The sequence below is a fragment of the Ursus arctos genome, unplaced genomic scaffold (genome assembly GCF_023065955.2).
Source record: "Ursus arctos isolate Adak ecotype North America unplaced genomic scaffold, UrsArc2.0 scaffold_7, whole genome shotgun sequence".
Lineage (NCBI taxonomy): Eukaryota > Metazoa > Chordata > Mammalia > Carnivora > Ursidae > Ursus > Ursus arctos.
The window spans coordinates 39048408-39067703 of NW_026623089.1; the positions used below are offsets into that span (position 1 = coordinate 39048408).

At 48.0% G+C, this 19296-nt stretch overlaps 1 long non-coding RNA gene across 2 annotated transcripts; it reads left to right on the plus strand.

Annotated features, from left to right (window-relative positions):
• Nucleotides 1–545: 545 nt before the first annotated feature.
• LOC130543025 (uncharacterized) lies at nt 546–18002 on the plus strand. 2 transcript variants are annotated; one of them, XR_008958023.1, is made up of 5 exons: nt 546–1462; nt 4000–4229; nt 6223–6267; nt 13276–13348; nt 17443–18002. It is a non-coding gene; the product is annotated as an uncharacterized LOC130543025 (long non-coding RNA). The 2 variants fall into 2 exon arrangements; XR_008958022.1 differs by lacking the exons at nt 546–1462; nt 4000–4229 and adding an exon at nt 5191–5447 and having other exon boundaries at nt 17443–17514.
• Nucleotides 18003–19296: the final 1294 nt, after the last annotated feature.

Genomic DNA, 19296 nt, shown 5'->3' on the forward strand with positions numbered 1-19296 from the left:
TGAGGTCTGAGGTCGTAAATGAATCCACAAAGCACATACATTTTTTTTTAAACGTCAACACAATAAAACAAAGGCGGCATACTAAATAAAGAAAAAAGCATTGGCCTCTTTTCTACATCATAAATTTGTAACAGCAGGAAGTTTATAATTAATTTCTATTTACCACCCCTTCCTCTCTAGAAACTTTTGATATCTCTTCCTCACAATTTCAGCGAGATGCTTGTAAATTCACTTGGCTTGCATTCAGAGAACATGTTTAAAGGGGACAATATTTTTGAAGTATTTTCATACCCAGTGACTCTTCATGCCCTGGGCTCCCCACCTGTGTTGGACAGAGTTCTTACCAGCAGACAACAAAACCCATCCTAGTTGGTTTAATCAGAAAGGGGATTTTAAAATCATATTAGTTTGCCTACGGGATCTCCCGGGAAACCAGAGAATGAACTTGGCTGCCGCACAGCCGGGAAAATTGCCCAAGCAGACGCAAGACTGTTCTAGCAAAACATCACTGCTACCACCACCCACTGCTTGACACCTACGACACCAGGCTCCGAAAATCCTTCAGCTGCTGAGAAGAGCCACTGGCTTCCACAATCAAGTTTTCTGGAAGATAGCACGTCCTATTGTGTGACCAGAGCCTCCTGTTGCTCACTTCATTTTCCAAATCTTGAGTAGGCACGTGTCAGCTTGGAAGATGCTGGGTCATATGTGGAACTCTAGCTGGGAATGTAACGTCTAGCCCTTGGCCTCTACAGAATTGGAAGTCCATGAGGAGGGAGTTGGCTGAACTGCTCCATCGTCACAGTAGGTTTCAATGCTTCCCACGGAAGGCAGATATTAAGGGGAATACCACGTCACGACTCACCTATGGCTTTTCAGATGAAATTCTTTTTTAAAAGTCTCTAACAGGACAATAGTCTTAAAATCCAGCATTTATAGAGAAAGAAAGCTTCTTATAAATCCTTGAAGCTCTCATTAACATGTTAGCAGCCAGACTGGACCAACATGAAAATTGAGGTAACAAAAACGCATAGGGTATGGAAACTCATGGAATAATACAATCACAGAGTCTGCTGCACAGGAAAAGGAAGTAAAAAGTCCACCCCTTCCACGCCGGTGGGCTGAAGAAGGCAAAGAGAGAAAGAGGGAGGACAAATTGGTCGAATGCAGTTTCATCTTCCTCCTAGTGAGGATTCGACTTGGAGCTGGTGAACAGCAGCCTCAGGTGGAGACCCGACCGGCCAGCCCACAGCAGAAGTCGATGAGGACTCAGCCGGGGCCCAAGGTGCCCTCTCCCATGCTGCCATGAGGCCATGTGAGCCCAGCACATGGCCAGACTCCATCTTGGTAGGAGGGGATGGTCTGCTGTCTTTCCCCTCCCCTCTCCCACCGTCTTTGGTTCTGCTTCCTTTAGAATTGGGGAAAGGAGGGACAGCTGAGGAAAAGGGCCAAGATTTTCTGTGTAAGTGATGGGCAGTGTGCCCTCTGTTGGGTATTGCTCTTGCTTCTCTGGCTACTGTTGAATCACTGTTGATACATTTGGTGTGGTCAGTGTCCACTGCTGGTGTATGTGAAATCTTTGGGGCCTATCTCTGCAGAGCCTTTCCTGATATAGGAAACCAAGTCTGGCACAGCCTCCTTCATCCCTCTCCTTCAGCTCCTGCAACTATGGCTTCCTCCATTGACTCTTGCCATGGGCATCCCACCTCATGGTGCCCAAGTCCTTGGGTAGTGCATCAGCCAGACAGCTTAAGTCTAGTTATCTTTTGGGGGCATTGCTTCACCCACAGAAAACTCATACGTTCTTACTACTCAGGTAAAGAGTGTGGGTTGCTTGACTGGCATCCTTCTTTTGTCCATCATACCTTCCTCTCATTCTCTTTTCTCTGCCTCAAGGACGTGTAAGTAGATGAGCAATCCCAAGCAGATGACAAGGAATGAGAGGTTTATCTTCTCTCTTTGTAGACACCTAAATACCTAGGAGATCCCCTCATTCACTTGGAGAATTCATTTGGCCCCTAGAAGATTCCTCCCGAGGCCAATGATATATGTCTTCCTCCTCCCTAGTCCTTGTCTTCTGCTTATATAGACTTTAATGGAGTTAAGGTAGGCTGGAGTGAGGGTAAGGTATATGTGTGTGTGTGTACATTTATGTGTGTTTGTTTGTTTATTCTAGAGATTGGCTCATGTGATTATGGAGGCTGACAAGTCCAAAATCTGCAAGGGTGGGCCGGTAGGCTAGGAACCCATGGAAGAGCTGATGCTGCAGTTCAAGTCTGAGAGCTATCTGCCAGCAGAATTCCATCTTGCTCAGGGGAAATCAGTCTTTTGGTCTGTTTAGGCCTTCAGCTGATTTGGTGTGGCCCACCCACAGTATGGAGGTCAATCTGTGTTATTCAAAGTCCACTTGTTTAAATATAAATCTCATCCAGAAACACCCTTAAAGAAACATCCAGAATAATGTTTGACCAAATATCTAGGCACTGCGGCCCAGTCAGGTTGACACATGAAATTAATGATCATAGTCAGGATGATTGGGTGTATTTCATCCTTTTAACGACCTCTGAGGGAACAGTCTGTTCCCAGTTGCTGGCCACTTCTTTACAAGTCCTAATGACTTTTTACGACGTGGGGCCCTTCACACTTCTCATCTCCAGCTTTTGTCCAAGTCACAAATTTGGCAGAAATAAAACAAGTTGGAGTAAAAATGAAACAAACACCCTTGCTATATAATTTCCCAAAGGGAACAATTACAGATGGTTCATAGCCTTTCGTATTGTTAAATGACAAATGTTCTCCTCTCTCTCTCCCCTTTCCTGATCACATCTATATCTGAAGTTATTTCTATTTTTTGTTTAAAGAGCATTACTGGGGAGGAGGGGCACCTAGGTAGCTCAGGTGGTTACGCGTCTGCCTTTGGCTCAGGCCGTGATCCCAGGGTCCTGGGATTGAGCCCCGCATTGGGCTCCCTGCTCAGTGGAGAGCCTGCTTCTTCCTCTCCCTCTGCCACTCTCCTTGCTTGTGCTCTCTTGCTCTCTCTCTCTCGAATAAATTAAATAAATAAATAAATAAATAAATAAAATCTTTAAAAAAAAGCTTTATTGGCTATAATTCATGCACCATATGATTCAGCCATTTAAAGGTGTATTCACAGATGTGTGCAACCATCACGACACTCAGTTTCAGAACGTTTTCATCCCCTCAAAAAGAGCCCCGTAGTCCTTAGCTATTACTCCCCCATTTCCCTGTCTCCATTCTCCATCCTAAGCAAGCATTAATTTACTTTCTATCTTGCCAGAATTCTCTATTTTGGACTTTCGTATGAATGGAATCCTATAATATGTATCTTTTGTGACTGGCTCATTTCACTTAGGGTAATGTTTTCAAGGCTCTTCCGTGTCGTGGTACTATCAGTACTTTGTTCATTTTTACGGCTGAATAATATTCCATTGTATGGACGTACCAGCTTTCCTTTATTCATTGATCAGTTGATGGACATTTGGGTTGTTTCCACTTTTTGGCTAGTATGAATACTGCTGCTATGAACATTCATGTCCGAGTGTTTGTGTGGACGTATGTTGTTATTTCTCCCGGGTATACCCCTAGCAGTGGGATTGCTGAGTCATGTAGTAATTCTGTGTTTAATCATTTGAGGAACTGCCTGTCTGCTTTTCAAAGTGTCTGAATCACTTTACATTCCCATCAGCAGCGTGCGAGAGTTCTAATTTTTCCACATCCTTGACAACTGCTATTGTTTCTAGCCCTTCTAGTGGGTATGAAGCAAATATCTCATTGTGGTTTTGATTTGCATTTCTGTGATAACTAATAATGTCAAACATATTTTTGTGTTTGTTGCCATTAAAATCTGGGCTGGAGTATTTGGCTGCAGCTAAATTCTGCTTTGCTTTGCTGGAAAAGTCAAGAGTAGAGGCAGTGCCTGGAGTTGGAGGGCGGGCATGGCTTAAAGAGACAACTTTTCTTTCATTGCTTTTTCCATAGAGATCATTTGTCTAGAGCCTCAGGTCCGCTGGCCGGGTAGAGCTGGCATCCCCTGGATCTGCAGTGGGCCCACAGTCCAGCTCTCTCCTGCGGTCCCCTCCTCCACGTGCTTTGGGCTTTTTCTTCTGCACCCTAGCCTGGCCTTCCCAGGCCTCCTTGCAGAGCTCAGGATGGCTGGAACACATTGGCTGATGTCAGAAGATCCAGTTCCAATGCACTGAGCCGTAAAGGTCAGTCTAGTAAGGGCTTAGTGTGTCTATAAACAGATTATGTGCAATAATATATGTGGCAGCAAACTGAAGTGCTCTTTTCTTTTTAAGATTTTATTTATTTATTCGACAGAGATAGAGACAGCCAGCGAGAGAGGGAACACAAGCAGGGGGAGTGGGAGAGGAAGAAGCACGCTCATAGCAGAAGAGCCTGATGTGGGGCTCGATCCCATAACGCCGGGATCACGCCCTGAGCCGAAGGCAGGCGCTTAACCGCTGTGCCACCCAGGCGCTCCTGAAGTGCTCTTTTCTTATATATAGCCCTTGGAGCCTTCCAAGAAGCATGGATGTAGCGAGAAGCTCTTCTGTTTGCTGGGCGCGAACAGTTATCATGCTCTGTGTAATGGCTTCCATAGGCTTGAGTACAGTATTGATTTGGGTGTGTAAGGTTCAAGGAAGAAACCAGAAAACAGTAAATTGCTCCCCTTACTAAGGAAGGAGTGGCAAATCGAGTGGTTGTAAGGAAAATCTAGGAATGGGAGGGAGTGATAGAAAAGATTTAGAGCAGAGATTGGCACATTTTTTCTCAAGGGCCAGATAGTAAATATTTTAGGCTTTGTGGCCCGTTCAGGGCATCCCGGCCACTCAGCTCTCCCGTGGTGGCTCAACAGCAATCCTAGACCAGGAGGCAAATGGGTGGGCGTGGCTCTTTCAATAGAGCTGGTAGCTGGGTCTTGGGAGTGTTGAAGGGATAGGAGGGGGTGGGGGGTGAGAGAGAGAGAGATAGAGAGCGAGATGGAGCTGACTAGCAGTTGAAACGTGACTCCGAGGAGGAGGCATGACTGATAGAAAGTCTTCAACTGTGGCTCCACACACCTTACAAAATGCTTCTGGTGTGGAAAGATTCCTTAGGACGAAAGCAAGAAATTGCTGAGTATTGCTTCAGAGTCGGTGAAGGGTGAACACAGACGCTGTGCATAAGGGCTCCTAGCGGAAAGCGGTGCCTGTCCAAGCTCTCGAGGCTCAGGAGACTCTCAGGATAATGTTAAGCTGACCCTGAGCCGAACCAACACTGCGATCCAAATGGCGGACGTCTACCTCAGTCTCTGGAAGGCCCTGCGCTTGCTGGAGAAGCTGTTTAAGTCGCGAAGGCTCCGCCCTCTGCCCATCACAGAAGCCCTCAGGAGACACTCTTTGAGAGGAAAGCTCTGCTTTCCCCCTCAGCACTAACCCTTACACGTTAGTACATGATTGCCTAGTACGGATTAGAGAGGTGAGAAATGGGGAAGAAAAGCAAGCAGGGGGCCGATGGCCCCTGGAGTGGGAGACCTGGGTGCAGGGGGAGGGAGGGGCACCCACTGGATGGTGGTGCGGTTTAAGCATGCATCACCTACTCGATCAACATGAACAGAGCTGTTTTTAAAGATTTACTTATTTATTTGAGAGGGGGTTGGGACAGAGAGAGAGGGAAAGAGAGTGATAAGCAGACTCTGTGCTCAGCATGGAGCCGGATGTGGGGCTTGATCTCATGATCCTGAGATCATGACCTGAGCCGAAACCAAGAGTCAGATGCTTTAATGGACTGTGCCACCCAGGCACCTCCACATGGACAGATTATTGGGACAATGTGGGGTCAGACCCCGGTGTTCTTTTCTGTCGTAGGCTCGGGTTGATTTATGTAGAAATCCATCCCTGGAGAAATCGGAGAAATAGATCTTTTTTTCTTGTGGAAATAGAAGTTGTATCACACTGTTTTTTCTTTTTTTTTTTAGTGGGTTGGACTTACGTGGCTACCATTATGTCCTACTTTTACTAGTCATGAGACTTTTAATTTGGTTGTTAAGAAAACAGGACAAAGACTACATCAGCTATTTTTAAAGCTGGTTATTTTGATCATGAAGACATAGCCAGGATCTTTGGTCTGTTTTGTAGTCTTTGGAAAATTATCTCAGGAGACAGTCTTTCATAGTATTTCATGTTCTAGATAAATATAACTATCTTGTTTTCTAAACAGATGGCTGCCTTTCCAGGACGTGCAGCTCTTCTTAGAGAGAATGGGGTAAGTGTTGTGCATGATGGCTGTCTAGTTCCTGAGACGTTAGCCTCCCATTTAAAGTGAGTTTTTCAGGAGAAACATTTGAGGCAAACATGATATGAAAGGTAATATCTTTATTACTCAAAGAGCTCATGCAGATTTTGAAGAACATTAAGGCCCCAACAGAGGCTTGGAGACAGAACAACTCACAAAAGAGGAAACAGAAAGACGCAAGTAACACGAACCTCACGCTAGTTAAAAAATTAATGTAAGTCCCAACGCTGAGTCTCATATGGTGTAAATTGGTACCGCTTTTCGGAAAGCAATCTAGCAAAAGGCTTCAAGATTCATAAACATCATCATGTCTAAGATCCAGAAATTCCACTTCTGGAAATCTTTCCTAAGAAAGGATCCCATATGTGGAGAAGTGTCACATATTTGAGTCCACCGTAGAAGCAAGCTGCACGTTCAGTGACAGGGGGATGATTGAATAAATTATCTGGCTGATGAACTAACATGCAGCCACTGGAGAGCCAATCGGGAAGACCCTGGGAACGTGAAAGACAAGATGGGCAGGATTTGAATCATTCGTATGACAAAATAAATGCGTCACTCTAGAGATTGGATGGAAATACTCAACAATAGCATTCCTTTCCAGTCTTTGGAGCGATGTTCAATGGAATTAAGAATGACTTAAAAAAACATTTATATTATGAAAAATCTCAAACACACACAGAGGCAGAGAAGGTAAAAAGCTCTCGCAAACCCACCTTCTAGATTTCACAGTCACTAACATTTTGCAATATTTGCTTCATATACATTTAAAAATCTCTAATAGACAATGTTTTCTTAAAAAGCATAACCAACATGCCATTGTCACAACCATCAAAGTAAATAATTTCTTTTGTGTGTATGTCTTTTTAAAAAATGTTGGTGTAGTATTAGACTTCTAGAGAAGTTGGAAGAATAATTCAGAGAATTTCTGTAGACCCTTATTCTAGCATCTTCAAATGTCAATGTTATACTTCATTTGTTCTAGTCACCCTTCCCCTCCATACACACACACACATTTTTCCCCCTAAATCATTGACCTAAGTCTGCTCAGGCGGGTATGACAAAAACACCATAGACTGGTGGCTTAAACAACAGTTATTTGGCACAGTTCTGGATGCTGGGAAGTCCAAGATCAAGGTGCCGGCAGGTTCAGTGTCTGGTGAAGATCCATTTTCTGGTACACGGAGAGTTGTGCTCTTGCTGTCTTCTTACACGGTAGAAGGGGTAAAGGAGCAATCCGGGGTCTCTTTCATAAAGGCACTAATCCCATTCACGAGGGCTCCACACTCATGACCTACTCACCTCCCAAAGGCCCCACCTCCAAATACCATCATGTTGGAGATGAGGCTTCGACATATGGATTTGGGGGGGACACAAACGTTCAGTCTATAGCACCACTTGAGAATAAATTGCAGACTATACTTGTTAAAAACAAAGACATTGTCCTGTGTAATCTGAGTTCACAGATTACAACTGGGAAATTTACAGACAGTCAGGGGTTGCCTACGATATATTTGCTTATTGTTCAATCAAGTAATTTGGAGTTTCTGTCTTCTGATTATTTGGACAGTATGGGTTTTGTGTTCTTTTATGTAGTTTTATTTTTCCCTCCTCCCTCCCTTCTTCCCTTCCTCTTGAAGGTTACATTGGGAAATTTGGATTTAGTCATCATGATCATTTTGGCTGCCAGTGACAATTTCTTCATATTGTTGTCTAATACCCCGTGTGTGTTCAATTTCCCCCAATTTTCTAATAAGTGTCTTTTTATATTTGACTTGTTCTAATCGGGATCTAGATGAATTTCACACTTTTTGTTTGGTGGTCAATCTCTTAAAGCTATTTAAATAATCCTTAACAGCACCCCGTTTGCATGGCCTTTATTTGTGGGACAGAGGGAGAGAGAGAGAGAGTTATAAGCAGACTCCATGCTCAGCATGGAGCCGGATGTGGGGCTTGATCTCATGACCCTGAGATCATGACCTGAGCCGAAACCAAGAGTCAGATGCTTTAATGCTAATCATCTATCCCGTGAGTCTTCCACGTTGCGGATTTGGCTGATTTTATCCTGAAGATGTCCCTTCCCGTGTTTGTCCTGCCCCCAGATTTCCTTTAACCAGTAATTACACCTGGATGCTCACTCATGTTCAGGTTCAATTCTGTTTTGTTTCAGGGGGGACCCTTGCTAGATGGTGTTGTGTTCTCCCTTTTGCAACATATCGTATCACTTAGGGAGCACCGTATCTGGAGTCCCTGAGTGCTGATTGGTCCCCACTGACCGGTGATGTCAGCTTCTGCTATTAGAAAGCTCCCTGATGGGGCGCCTGGGTGGCACAGCGGTTAAGCGTCTGCCTTTGGCTCCGGGCATGATCCCGGCGTTATGGGATCAAGCCCCACATCAGGCTCCTCCGCTAGGAGCCTGCTTCTTTCTCTCCCATTCCCCCTGCTTGTGTTCCCTCTGTCACTGGCTGTCTCTCTCTCTGTCAAATAAATAAATAAATTCTTTAAAAAAAAAAAAAGAAAGTTCCCTGCCCACCTTCCAGGTAACGGACTTGCAGCCATTGATGAGTATTGCCTAGATTCATTGTCTTAGAAGGACAAAACCGTGATTTCTAATTCTATGTGAATGGCACTTTATCTCCTCCCACCCTTGATGTAATGTTATACTTGAAATTAAAAATATAAATATATAAGAATAAAAGTTGACACCAGCATCAGCAGTAAGCTGGGGCCAAATGGCATCATCCACGCGAAAGATTTTTAATCTAGTTTCCCGGATAGCCTCTTTACTGCTCCTCTTGAGAGCATGCTAAGGTTTCCAAAGGCTGAGGGGTTTATTTTGGGACTGTATGTGGCCAGTTAAATCCCTTCATAGAAAAGAAGGGAATTAAAACGCACATCCCCTATCGCTCGACAATTCCACTGTGGGATCGGCTCCAGGGAAATAATGATCTTTCTCGGGGTAACGGTGTTCATAGCCTTGGAGACAGAAGGGATTTGGTGTGTCAGTTTGAAGATAGAATCCAGGAGAGCCAAACACGGATATCCGCTGCAGGAATGTCTGCAGTAAAAACAAGCCGCAGCAACCTGAGGGTAGCGTGAGCGGGGGAAAGGGCAAATTAAATGTAACCCGTGCAAATGTGAGAACACGCCATACCACGCAGAAGTCATGGGTGTGAGCTGAATTAATGCAGACGAATCTTACAGACCTTGGGTTGATCAAAAAAACCCAAGGACGGAAAAATCCACATTCATGTCAGTTACAAAATAGAAACATGCCAAACAAAATTACTTATCTTTTATCGATATATATGCAGCCAGTTATATAAAACTGTAAAAAATGAGTTGAAAGCAATGTGAAATTCTACACAGAGGTGACCCCTGGGTTGGGGTGAGAGTAAAGGGCCTTCATGTTAGCTGATGTGTTCTCACATTGGTTTAAAAAAAAAAGGAAAGAATTAATATAGTACTTGCACAATTTTTTTGTACTTGTGCAATTTTTTAAACAGTATTTCAGTACAGAAAAAGATGAAGAGGAAATACACCAAAATAATCACAATGGTTAACTTTAAGGGTCTAAAATGCCATATTTCTCTGTGTATATATTTACTTTTTTATTCCAAAAATTAAAAAAGAAAGGCAAGACCTTGCTCAGTAGGAGCAAACATTTGTCCTGAAAGACAGGCGCAGCAGGTCCCTTGAGGGACGAGGACTCACTGCAGCGTGAAGGCTCTGTCCCGACTGGCAGCTCTTACTGGAGTGGGCGCCAGCCCTGGGAAGGGGGTGTCTCCTGGGGGCCTGACAGGCTCCTGCCGTCTGAGACCATCTTGAGCCCCTCTCCGGATACAAACCTGTCTGCCCTTTTGTCAGTGGCAAAGCCCTAGACCCTCCAATTCCTTCTCCTTCTGCCTCCTCCCCCAGAGGCAGACATCCCTGTGTGCTGGGATGCCACCTCTCCTCCTGGCTGCCCTCGCCCCTACCTCCGACTCTCCTCCAATCCACGGCATGTAGGATTTCAGATAGCCTTCCTAAGTGCCACTGCACATGTGCCATCCTTAGGGAGAAAGATTCTCTGTGGTCACTTGTTGAGGGTGGGACAAAATTGAAATAGCTTAGCCAAATATTTGTGGTCCTTTCTGGAAAAAGAGCCCACCCTCGTGACCTCACCCCCTCCCCATCCCTCTCCTTCCCTTTCTCTCTCCCCATCCATCTCCCAACAAGAACCTTTTGCTACAGGACCAAATAGTCTACACAGTGTTTCCCAAACCGACGGGAGACCTCCCCTCTCTGGGTCTTTGTTGGGGGCGACCCTGGCCTGGAATGCCCTCCCCACTCTCCTGACTCCGATCGGTGTCTCTGCAAGCCTCCTCTTGTGCTTGGTAATCTGTCTCCCCTCTGAGCTCCTGTGCTGTGTATTACCCAGGCCCCACGCATTTCTTCCATACCTACCATAAAATAATAATAAAGTAATAGCTACTGCTTATTGAGTATCTCGATAGCAGGTGCAGACAGAGTTATTAACCAAAGCCATTAGTTTGATGGAGGGCCAGGGAGACGAGAAGCCAGAAAAGGGTTGGCAAGGTCCCAGGCATCAAGCGGTGGCGAAAGATGGGCTTTCTCAGCCTCTGGAATTCCTTGGGCCCCAAAGAGCCACACAAAAGAGGGTCTACTTCCTACCACCGAGAAAGCCAAGGTGGGGAATCCAGGAAGAGGTCCCTTTCGGATGTCTAGAAGGAGGCAGGTTTGGGATATGTGGCTGTAAAGGGGCTCTCGTGCCCACCACTCCCATGCTGACCCACAGAGGCTCCTGGACTCCAGCGACAGGGAGAAAGGAACCGATGCCAGCATGGCCCCAGTGCTCTCGCCCTGGCTTCACTGTCCTGCCTACAGGACAGGTCCTGAAAAGCAAAGCTCCCTGGAGCGTGGCTGCCCCTGCAGCTTCCTGTCCCGCAGGCACACTGCTTCTGTCTCTTGTTCTAAGCTCGTGTGGGTGAGGCTCCCCACCATGCAGGTTCCAGCATTCTCTTTCTGCATCACCTACAGCCCCCCTTCTCCTCTAGCATCACAAACTGATCTCCAGTCCCTTCCTCGAAATGCTCACCACATTTCTTGTCTCCTAGCCCCAGGTGTTCAGCAGTGTGGCAGGACAGGGGCAGGGGACAGGCCTCGGGCTAGCAGCCTCCGCTCGCTCTTACTTAGGGCTCTATTTGTCCACGTGGTCACAGTGTCCTTCAAGGCAGGGCTCTGAGTTCTTACCACCAAATGTCCTCCCAGAAAAAAAGCAACAGCATCATTCCCATGTAAAGCCCGAGGATGTTTGCCCTGCAGGGTTCTGGGGGGGGCCAAAGCCAGAGACACCCTAGGAGGGGTCAGGAGCTTCTCTTGGAGGGCAGGGGCCACCCAAAGATCAGGCTCCCGGTCCCAGGGCCCTTGTGTCTCCTTCCCAACGTCCCACCTCCTGCCAGCAGCCTGGGCCAGCTGACACTTAGCGAGAAGCCTTGGGAAAGCAAATGCATTTGAGGGAGCGTCAGGAACGCCGTCACCTTCCGGAATGGACGACGTGGAGTTTGCACATGGATGGTTTTATTTTTACCCCACGTTTCTAGAGAAAGCTTAATGGCTTCCAGTGCTCCTCTCAGATCGTGAAATTTAAAAGGGGGAGAAAAGAGAGCATATAATTATGATCCCACAGCAGGGCAATTGGCTTGCCTCTGACTATTAGGTCCCATTAAAGATGTAATATCTGTGGTGTCTCAGGAGAAATTCCTACTTATTTATGCTTAGTATTAGGGCAAATATTAGTTAGCATCAAAACAGGATGCAGTTAAGTCTAATGTGATGTCACCAGCAGAGCCTGCCTTATAAACAAAATAAGTGGCAATTACTTTCAAGCTGAACTAATAATTTTTTCAAGTGATTCCATTTTGTGTTCATCAGAAACGTCCACCCAAGGAAGGTGTGTTTCAGGGAAATGTTCAGGGTATGCTTTTTAATCACACTTTATTTAAATGTACAAACGAAGGCCGTGGGGCTGCCTTCTTCTCTCTCCTTCTCGCTAGGTTTTCCTCTGGGACAGTAATTAGGAAATACGACCCAATATAGGAAATGAGCATTGCTGCTTTTATGGGGATTTTAAACCAAATGGCTCTGTTCCTCTAACTGCAAGAGCTGCTCCCCCAGAAGCCCCGCAGGCCGCTCCCAGCTTCCTGGGACTTCATGCCTTCTGGAAAATGACTCCTTGGCCTCCTGAGGGAAAGGTGGGAAGGCCCAGTAGAGGACCTGGGGTGGGACCTCTGGGTCAGGAGCAGGTCCCAGCACTCAGCCTGGCTGCAGATGACCGGGCTGGCCCTCCAAGGCAGCAGTGTGGGGGCAAATCCTCTCCCTTCCTTTCCACATTGTGCTTTTCCCTGGCAGCCAGTGGCTGCCCACCCTACTTCTTTACCTTAGAATTTAGCAGCTGGGTTTCTAGCACTTTCTCCTGAGGCAGAGGGTCCTTAGCTCAAGCTTATTTGCTAAGCACTTTCTCAGCTTCCTAATGTTGCCTCCACCCAGGACTCCCCCTGTGGCTTCTTGAGTGTGCCGTCGTGCACACAGACCCAGGGATGCCCACGGACCGGCAGGAGGGGGTCCCACAGGACAGCTCCCAGTCCCAGGGCCAGAGCTCTGATCATTCTTGATAGATGGGGCCTAAGTCCCTCCATCCTCCTGGGAGGGACGGCTGCTCAGACTCTGTGGTCCCACCCGTGGGCATTTTCTCTGGAGTGGAGAGACGGCCCACAGCCCACACTGGCAGGCACGGGGGCCGTGAGCAGAGCTATGTGTGGAACTGAGCACTGTCTCCCGTGGGACCCTGAATCTGCGTCCACACCTCTGCCCAGCACTGGCCAGGGCACTTGAGAACGTCAGATGCATCTCCTATCCCCAGGTCCCATCCTCTCTCTACGTACCCCCATTCTGTTACACCAACATTTTCTGTTGTAGGCCTGGTGAAGCCCCGTGGCTGACTCAGAGAAGGAGCCCTACGGAGAACCCGCAATTCTGGTTGAGAGAGTTGGTAAGAGAGAATTTCCTGAGACCACCAGACCGAATGAGGGAAGTGCCCTGTAGTAGATAGAAGGGGGTCTCGGGAGGTATCATAATGATTTGAGAAGATCTGGAAGACCTTCAGGAAGGGGGCAGAATTTGAGACCTTAAAGGTTGGATGCAATCCCCCCTTGAGGAATTGGCTTCCGGGGATGACGTTCTAAGCAGAGGCAGCCGCAGGGCGTGGGGGTGGGGGAGGGTGGGCCCTTGGATGACGACATGGTGATGGCTGAATTAGTTTTCTTTCATTCAAGCAGCAGAAACTCTGGTTGTGGAATTTGGTGGCACAGAATAGCATATCAGCCGTCATGAGCAAAGAGTCCAGTACGGCAGCACACGGACGGCAGGGGAGACAGAGGTCTAGGTCATGGGGCTGTCCTCAGAGGTCAGAACTTCGGGGGCACTGTTGGGAGTGCCTCTGAGCTGTCAGGGGAACAGTCATGAGCACGTTAGCGTGGCTAGTCTCTCCTCTGCCCAAACCCACCAGCGGCTCTTTACTGCACCCAGGAAAAGTCCAAATGCCTAAGCTTGGTGTGTCCTGAAAGTCTATCCCTGAGCCACACTTTCCACCTTCCCCTGCTATTATACTTTAGAAATTATTTCCTTTGACTATAACAGACCCTTCCTGGGGGCTGAGGTAGGCACGATCACCAAGCTAACTACAATTCTTCCTTCTCTAGGAACGCAGAGCTGATAACCCAGGGCAAGCCTGCCTCTGTGGTCCATGGGCAGGCCCCTAACCAAGTGTGCGTAATCATATTCTTTGAGGAACTCAGAGAAGGGTGGAGGCTGCTCCTGGGCCCCCAGCCGGGCTCCAGAAGGAAGGCCAGCGAGGCCCGGCTGAGGCCGTGGATGCTGCTACTGTCCCGGGTCTTGCCTTCCGAGTCCTAGTTGTCCACATCTTTCTCAGATTCCCTGATTTATATACATATATATATTTTATACCCTGTGTTGAAAATAAGCATTTAAATGCTAATCACATCACCCTGAACACTCTGCAAGGTGTCTTCTGAGAATAAGAGTCTAGAACAATCTCACATGGTGAAAAAGGACTCGGATCGTTGTAAAGGTCTGGACTCAGGAGCTGACCCACTGCCACCCTGGGCCAGGTGCTGGGCCTCCACTTACTGACCTGTGAAGTGGGCTCCATGTGTCTTGCTTGACCCACAGAGTGTCATAGAACCCTACTCACCCTACCCTGATCTTACTGTTAGGGCAGTGTGCGGGCTGCCAAGTCCAAGTCCCACCAACTTCCTTCTGCAAGCCAGGGGTGGGAGGCACCCCTTGTTAGGTTAAGGAATATGCCCAGAAAAAAAAATCTTGTGCGAAGTTCTGCACGCAGTTATGCGTGTTTGGGAATATTTTGCATGCCACATTGGGTTGGTGAAAAGAGAATGTCATGAAACAGCAGAAGCCCGCGGATTTCCACAAACACATCACAGGCAGCAGGAAGAGCGTGTCTTGGTCAGCAAGATAGCAGGAGATGCAGGGCTGATAAAGAGGAAGGGACTCTACGGATCTGACGCTCTCCCAGCCTCGACGGAGGCGGGCCTGGCCGCGTAGCTGGCGAGAGCTGGTAGAGGAGGCAGATGGGCTCTCTCGGGCAAGGCGTGGGCATGCACGAGGTGGCACCGGCCCTGCCAGCTGGAGACGGCCCCGAGCAGGTGACTGGCTGGGCCTCAGCCACTGCGTGGGCCTCCAGCAGGCTCCGGCGTGTGCACTGCCTTTGCTGCGCGGGAGGGTCCTGGTCGGGCAGGAGGCTCGCATTTCCTTGCTGCTGCTTGGAGCTGCATTCCTTGCCGGCTGCAGGGGCGCCCTGCTGCCTCTCCTCCTCGCAGGTCCTTTCCCAACAGAGCAGGACACAGAAGGAGGCCCCTGGTTATCCGACTGTGTCACTCTCTTTACCCTTTGCCTCAACGTGTTTGAAAGTCACAGCGTCTACTTGAGAACTATTTTAGGAGCCGTGTGGTGTTATCAGAAAGCAACAATAACGTAGTGGGCTGCCTGGAATTTGTCCCCCGTGTCTGTCCGGGCGCTGACCTAGGAAGCATTCCAATTGTAGCCAATTTGTCACAGCTCACGGGCAGGAAAGAGGACAAGGAAGCAGGCGATAGCTTTTAGGTTCGGTGCTCAAAGCTCTTCGGCTAGAGGAACAGAAACATGATGTTTTTAAAGTAATATTTCATTGGTCACATTATCTTAAGACTGGAAAAGCTTTCTTTTAGAAATGGCCTAATCACAATGGGGGTCCGAGAGGGACATGGGTCTGCCTGGAGCCGCTCAGCAGGCAGTGAGGATTCTGATCCTGGTCCTGCATCCTGTGACCCCAGTCCATCGCCCACTTATGAGTTCATGGGTCTGGTGCTCGTCATGTCTCTCCGGGAGAGAAGCGATAGGGTCTCAGGAGCGAACATTATGTCAGATGTGGCTGGAAGGTCTGGAGGGGTGAATCGGCCACTTACTGCATTTTATAAACAAGGAGGCAGGTCAGGGCAGGCACACAGCATGTCAGGGAGTCATTGCACTAATGACGAGCAGAGGACACTCTTCTTGTGAGAAATGAGAAACAGCACCCTGGGCATGGGGGTGGGGGTGGGGCAGACACCAGGCTGGGGAGAAGAGGAAGACTTGGCCATCCACTCCGGACTGTCTTGAGTTGGCCTCTCTCATCTCCTCCCAGCTGTTCAGGTCTGCGTTCCCCCGGGGGCCCTGACTGAACCCACCTGCCTGACCTTGGCCATGTCGGTCTGACTCTCAGTTTCCACCCTCACCAGCTGTCCGATGCTCACTCTTGGCCTCCTGTACCAACTGAAAAAGGCCCCATGCCAGCTCCATCAGGAGGCGGACGCAAGTCAGAACAGTGACTGGCTGCCTCAGGGGAGGGCTGAGAAATGATGACCTAACGCTTCGCCCAAGATACGGTATTTTGCCGTAGCTATGGGATGGGAAACCCTGAACCATCAAGATTCTTGTCCTGGCTGCTCACTGGATCTCCCTGGAGCTACTCTGATGGGGAAGTGGGTGAGCAGGTGGGAGCCGCAGCCCATCCTTGGGCTAGCGAAACCCCCTCGCCCCCCACCCCCAGTGTTGGCCAGAGTCTGTCCATGGCACCTGTCCCTCTGCCCATCCTGCACCCTCTCTTCCTCCTAGGGAACCAAGCTTGTTGCTTTTGAGGTCCTAGGGCTGTATTTGCATGTGTGTGTGGGGGGGGTGCAGGATGGGGGCATTACTCTGAGTGTGGGTTATAACATCACCATGCCCTGGGTTCAAATCTTGGCCCAACTGTATACCACTGTTTTACTTGGGCAATTTGTAGACCCGAAGTCTTGGTTCCCGGTGTGCAAATGGTGTAATTAGAGGACACCCTGCCCTTTGTGTACTATTGTGGGCCTGAGCGGGGTGATGAGTGTGAAGCCCATGGCATGGCCTGCTGGGGAGTGCAGAGCTCGGTGACGACAGCCATCTCTTCTCCTGGCTTCAGACAGTCACGGGCAGTCATGTGGCAAGGGGCAAAGAGGCTTTACAATCCAGAGGACCTGACTGTGTGCCAGCTCTGTCGACACGCATTAGCCCTGTGTCCTTGGGCAAGTCACCTTCTCTCTCAGCCTCAACTTTCCCACATAAACTGTCATTTAATCTTTGCCTAATAAATACTTTACTTACTGCAGGCATTCTGCTACTGGGAGAAATCTGGAGGGTTGATGGTGATGATGTGAATACATGGTTGAAAACACCCCCTTTCCCTTTCATTTTGTGAAACTCGATGCCGATGTTAGTATTAGTTAAGGTTTGGTTGGCTAAAATCCAAATGGTAAACACATTTGCCTCTTGTATTCGGAGATACTCATGCAAGCTCATCATGAAGCTTTTTCAACTCAGATGCATCCTGAGCAGGTTGAGATTTATTTATTTGTTTAATTTTGGTTCCTGACATACGATAAAATACGAATTCAATGTTGGACCACCATAGAAAAAGAAGTATCACAAAGAGTGGATGTAGCGTCGTGGTTACCATTTTGCAACATACACGTGCATCATTTATGTGTGTTTGTTTGTTTATTCTAGAGATTGGCTCATGTGATTATGGAGGCTGACATCTGCGATGTTATACGTGAGTCATCTCTCAATAAAGCTGGGGAAAAATCAAGTTTGAATTTTATGCTAAGTGGATACCATGAAAGGATTTAACGAGGGAAGCGACGTGAGATGTTTTACGTTTGTGAGGTGTTTATGCATCGCTGCGGGTGCTGGGGGGAGAAGAGCAGGAGCTGGAAGACCAGCTGAGGGTATTGGAACAGTCCCAGCAAGAGGTGGTGGTGATTTGGACCAGGCTGGTCACAATGGAGGGGAGTGGTGATGGCTCTGGGATCTGTTAGGATGCTTGGACGTAGTACGGTATGGAGAGGGAATCCACATGGGCGCCTCCCACATGGGGTGGGTGAGGGGGTGAAGAAGCTGAGGGGATAGGGGCGCCTGGGTGGCACAGCGGTTAAGCGTCTGCCTTCGGCTCAGGGCGTGATCCCGGCGTTCTGGGATCGAGCCCCACATCAGGCTCCTCCGCTATGAGCCTGCTTCTTCCTCTCCCACTCCCCTTGCTTGTGTTCCCTCTCTCGCTGGCTGTCTCTATCTCTGTTAAATAAATAAATAAAATCTTAAAAAAAAAAAAAAAAGAAGCTGAGGGGATGGATGAGTCTCAGAGGCAGTCTGCAGGGAGAGCTCTATTTCTACCTTGCTAAATTTCAGATGTCAGCTGGAAATGCAAGGGGAGAGGTCAGGAAGGCGGTTGGATAGGGGAGTCTGCTGGTGGGGAGGGGAACTTGTGTGGAGGAGTGAATATAAGAACAATCATAGAATAAAGAACAAAAAGGCCCTAAGGTGAAAATGTCCATGGATTGGGTATGATGAGAGAGAGAAGCCAATGAGCCTGAGAAAGAATGCTCACGGGAAGAGCAGAAAAGCAAGGAGAGTGTGGTATACAGTGGCCAAGAGAGGTGCATGTGCCAAGGAAGAAGTGTGGTCCGCTGTGCTGTTCGGGGTCAAGAAGAAGAAGAGGGAGGTGCCATCTTGGGATTTGACTCTGGGCTGGTCTTTGGTAACCTTGACAAGAGTAATTTCAATTAAGCAATGAATATGGTTGCATACTTGGAGTGAGTTGAAGAGTCTAGGGCCAGTGAAGAGGAGTAGAGAGCCAGTGTAGATGGTCTTTTTGAGAGGTTTTGCTAATAAGGGGAGTGGAGAAATAAGACAGTAGCTGGAGAATAAGAGGGAATTCAAGGGAATTTTGGTTGGTTTTAAATTAAGCATTTGCATGCTGTGATGATCCAGTGCTGAGGGACAGACTGATGCTGTAGGAGAGAGCAGGGATGGCTGAAGAAATAAAACTCTCCAGAAGGTGAGAGGGGATGAGACTGAGAACACAAGGAAGGGACTTCATATGAGCCAGAACACTTCTTTACTTGTGAGGGGAACTCTCATGAGATGCTCGCCATCTTTCTTTTTCTTCTTTCTGCTCCATAACTATGAGATAAAGGGTTTCCTTGAACCCCAGTGGGGCTTGTCAAATTGATACCATACACCTTTGGTCTAGCTTGGATTCTAAGTCCAAAGGCTAGCTATGAGTATAAGCTAAAAACTTTTGAAAAGAGACGATAGGTAGTCTTCTGCTTCTCTAGTTCCTTCCCCAAGACTATTCAAAGACCCTTGAAACTGAGGTAAGGAAGAGAGTTTAGAGTGGAAGAAAGCAGGGCATGTTGGGGGTGCTCTACCCTCCGCATCTTCCTGAGAGAGCTTGGGATTGGGGAGTAGAGAGAACTTCTATTACTCTTGTTGTCGTGTAGCCTTGGAGTGAGCTAGTGATGTCACTTGTGCTGTCCTGGGGCAACAGAGGAGAAGCATGGGTATAGCATATGTCGGTATGAG